Source organism: Nicotiana sylvestris, chromosome 4 (assembly GCF_000393655.2).
Source record: "Nicotiana sylvestris chromosome 4, ASM39365v2, whole genome shotgun sequence".
NCBI classification, from domain to species: domain Eukaryota; kingdom Viridiplantae; phylum Streptophyta; class Magnoliopsida; order Solanales; family Solanaceae; genus Nicotiana; species Nicotiana sylvestris.
Window position 1 is genome coordinate 3,767,408 of NC_091060.1, and position 4,731 is coordinate 3,772,138.

Below are 4,731 nucleotides of genomic sequence, written 5' to 3' on the forward strand. Positions count from 1 at the left end.
CCAGGCCACCGGTCCGGATCGCCTAAAATTTTGCCGCCCATCAAAAACGACCTAAGGAACAATAGCCACCGCCTCGCCTCGACCGTTACTCGTTTTTTGGCGTTTTAAGGCAATAAAACTAAAAATCCGTTCGATTCGCAGATTTTTGTGTGTTATAACCCACCCCTTCTACATAGGCTTGGGCCACCGGACCCAAATAGCCTACAATTTTGCCGGCCATAAAAAACCGTCCTAAGTAACAAAAATTAACCCACGCCTTCAGTATATCGTTTCTGATTGGCCCACAAAATTTTAGGCGATTCAGAGCTAGTTGCCCAAATTCATAAAGATGACGTGGACATTAACACACAAAAAATTGAAAATCGTCTTTAAATCATATTTTATGGCCCTAAAACGCCAAAAATAAGGAACGGTCATGGCGAAGCGATAATTATTGTTCATTAGGTTGTTTCTGATGGACTATCATAATTTTAGGCGATTCGAAACCCGTCGTCTGAATTCATGAAGATGTCATGGATATTAGTACATGAAAAATTGAAAATCATCCCAAATTCATGTTTTTCTAAAATGCCAAAAAATGAGTAACAATCATGGCGTATTTATGACTATTGTTCATTAGGTCATTTTTTATGGGCACAAAAATTTTTAGCTGATTCGAAGCCTATCGCCCAAATTCAAGAAGATGACGCGGACATTAACACACGAAAAATTGAAAGTCGTACTGAATTCCTATTTTATGGCCCTAAAACGCCAAAAAATAAAGAACAATCATGGGGAAGTGATGTCTATGGTTTATTAGGTTGTTTTGATTGGCCCACAAAATTTTAGGCGACGCGGAGACCGTAATCCGAATTCATGAGCATGGCGTGGACAAAAGCACATGAAAAATTAAAAAATTTCCTGAATTCCTGTTATATGGCCCTAAAATGCCAAAAAAGAGAAACAGTCATGGAAAAGCAATGACTTTTATTCATTAAGTCGTTTCTGATAGGTCCACAAAATTTAGGCGATTCGGTGTCCGTCGCACGAATTCATAAAGATGATATGGGCATTAGCAAATAAAAAATTAGAAATTGTCCTGAATCTTTGTTTTATGACCCTAAAAGCGCCAAAAAATAATGGTCATGGCGAAGCAATGACTATTGTTCATTAGGTTGTTTCTGATTAGTCCACAAAATTTTCGGCGATTCAGAGACCATCGCCCGAATTCATGAAGATGGCGTGGACATTAGCACACGAAAAATTGGAAATCATCATGAATTCCAACTCTAGGAAGATAAGTGCAAGCGGCTTCTTGAATAGATTTTTACCAGTCAAATCAAATGTAGCCAATTACGTGCACCAAAGGAGGAATGAAGAGGCAGCATCGCTGTCACCCTTGCTTAGTTCCATATCATTTTCAGTAGCAACTGCTTCTGAATGGAGGAACAGACTGGTTTGAAAAGCAGCTGCCGGCATATATTTGGGCCGCCCCCTCGCGAAGCAGGGTGAGATTCTTTCGTGGATCATCTCCTTTCTGGATACTGCAAGAGGTCAAGGAGGAATGGGAAGTAAAACCTTTTGTGATGAAGCTGTTATAATAGTCATAAATTTTGTACAGATTACTAATAAATGTCTATGAAAGTGGTACAACATACCTGCTCAGAAACAAATATGGTAAATGAACTTCATATAGAATGATTTCAATTATCTGCAACTACTTTCTGTCGAAACTGCAGATCCTCATTTTCTATGCCATTGTTCAAATTCTAAGGGTTTCTCAATGATCAACCTTTTGTTAGGAGTTTTCAGTTGCACTGAAATTTTCCTTGTTTTTCATAACCATAATATGTGCTATTCTTCAATATTCTGCATGCTGCTACATTCTACTTTGAGCTAGGTTCTTTTAGAAACTCAATTACCAGCATGTGATGTAATACTGAATATAAAGTCTACAAAAGGAAATAGTAGTTTCTAAAGCATTATAAATTAAAGTCGACTAGCAGACCTTTTCAAGTACTTACTAGGATTTTCCTTCATGGCATATTGTTGAATCTGAAAATATCACTGGGCAATTTACACCTCCAGCATGTGAAATTAGATTCATTTCTGCACTCAAGTAATGCACAAAACCTAATAAAGGAAAAGAGCTGGAGCAAAAGATAGTAGAATAAGGAAAACCATGCCTTCCACTGATAAGACAGATGAAAAATGATAAAGGACTAGTGCTGACAACCTTAACCTCTAATCCAAAAGGAAAGAAAGGATTTCTTGGTGGAATCACTTGTGGAGAAGGCTAGTAGCTCAGAACTATCAACATTGTGTCTCTAGATTAACAAATGTTCCATAACAGCAGTATGCCATATAGGCAAATACGCCCCAAAGAGCCGGAGACAGAGAAAGTTAAGAAAGTGCTAGAGCTAAAGCATTGCATCAGATCTGCTGAGGCAATATCGTTGGAATTCTGATATGCAATTGATGCCTAACGTAGATGCATTCATGTCTCTGTCACAAATTTTCATCTACACATCTTGTTTTCATAATTAGAACAAGCATACCTATGTTCTAAAGTGACAATGAAATCTGCTCCAAATGTCTACAGAAACTCTAAAATTGTGCAGTAGATCAAGTTTATTCGGCTGTAAATAGCTAATTACACACAAGATCATCCAAATTTTTACATATACATATATTTAATAAGAAAGGGAAGCCAGCTATAGCATTGACTATTCTGAGATATGAGAGCATACTATCACCTTAACGTGTTGCCCAAGAAATAAACTACCTCAATCTAGCACGTAAAAGAAGGGGGGCCTTGGTAAAGTTGTTGCTATGTGACCAAAAGGTCATGGGTTCGAGCTGTGGAAACACCCTCTTGTAGCTATGCATGGTAAGGTTGCTTACAATAGACCCTTGTAGTCCATCCTTTCCCCGAACCCCGACCCGCATAACGGAAGCTTAGCGCACCAGGCTGCCCATTATTTTTTAATCTAGCACATAAAATTTTTCCTTGACAGGCTGCTACATTGTGCACCATAACATGTATAACAGGTAAATTAACAAGTCAATTTCAGCAAATATGAAAATAATCAGTAACTAAGTAATCATATCATGAACCTTGAGAAACATTCCACATACCTGCAACTAAATTTGATAATCACGTGTAATCACAACAGACTTCAAAAATAAAAAGTTCAAAATAATAAGAAATGGATTGGAATAATCATTACGAGACTGAAAATCACTGATAAAGTATGCAAAAGAAGTAAAATTGTTAGAAGAAAATTAACAGTGAACGACACAGCAGCCATAGTTAAAATACTTCTCATAGCACAAAGTTATTAACTTCAAAATCAGAAATGCTTGTTAAACTCATAGTAGACATAAAAAATTAAATTAGTCCAATCAATTAAGAACACATTAAGCAACTTACTCTTAATGATCAATTTTAATTATAGCTATTTAGGGTTCAAAATTTGGGAATTAAATCGAAGCAGCTACTAGGATTTCAAAGGGGTTAATAAATTTACGATTTTGAAGAAAAAAAATGTACCTACTAAAAGAGAATCACCAGATTCTTAAAAAACCGTCGAAAGATCGCCGGCACCGGAAATTCAACTCAGATGCATGGAGATTAAGTTACTGATTGATACCATTTCTTATGCCATTCAAGAAGAATCACAAGCCTGACAAATATGTCAATTTCCAAAAAACGAAAAGAACATGCCCTTTTTAAGAAAGAAGTACTTTATTATAGGAAACTCGGGACATGATGGAAGACATATTTATCAGGTCTGTAATTCTCCTTATAATATAACAAGAAAATTGTATCGGTCAATAAGACGACCACCATTTCTACAGTAGGTCAACTTTGTTTTGTTCTAAAGAGCTACTTATATATAAGAGTATCAAAAGCTTCTATATACATTTAACAAGGAAAGGGATGCCACCTATGGTTTTGACTATTTATGAGACAAGGGAGAACACTATGGCCTACACGTATATAAATTGTAAAATTTAGTACGTAAAATTTCTCCTCGACGGTATGCTACCTTGTGCACCAAAACCTGATAACACTTCAGGATTACGAGTCTCCCTTCTCCACGTTGTTCAGATATATCATCATCATCATGCAATCTATTCCTTACATATACCAAAGATAATTGCAGAGTGGCCGCTTGTCCTCACACATTTATGAATCTAGAATAGCAGGACGTATCCAAACAGGTTTTACATTTGGAAGGGCTCTCGTTTCAGGAGAAACTCCTTCAAATGAGCCATCCGTATGTGAAAGTGTTGAAGGAAACCCAAAGTCCGCCAAGTAACAAATACAGAATAAGATAATACTGACAGAAGCTCAAAAAGAGCAGGTCAGTAACAAGACAATTTTATCAAAGATGAATATGAAATCATTTACTAAGCAATCCTATCATGGAGTTTTAGAAACATTTCCTTTTCCTGCAATAGAGCTTACTAATCAGTAAAATAATTCAAATCCATTTCATCTATGGTTTAGTGGATGCACTAGTAAGCTACATTAATCTTCTAACAGTTCGAATTTATATATAACTACAGCACAACAGTCAATAAATGAATAATTTCCAGAAAATACATTATCAAAATCTTCCTAGCTTCTTCTAAAAGCAATTTAGGATTCAAGATTTGGTAATCAAATCGAAGCAGTTAATAAGGTTCCAAAATCTGCGCACACACAAAAACAAGAAATTATCATGGAAAAGGATAAGATTCACT

At 36.2% G+C, this 4,731-nt stretch overlaps 1 long non-coding RNA gene across 1 annotated transcript; it reads right to left on the reverse strand.

The window, feature by feature from the left end:
- Positions 1–1,059: 1,059 nt before the first annotated feature.
- LOC104247983 (uncharacterized) lies at positions 1,060–2,129 on the reverse strand. Its single transcript, XR_716362.2, has 2 exons — positions 2,004–2,129; positions 1,060–1,523 (listed from the first exon to the last, which is right to left on the reverse strand). It is a non-coding gene; the product is annotated as an uncharacterized lncRNA (long non-coding RNA).
- Positions 2,130–4,731: the final 2,602 nt, after the last annotated feature.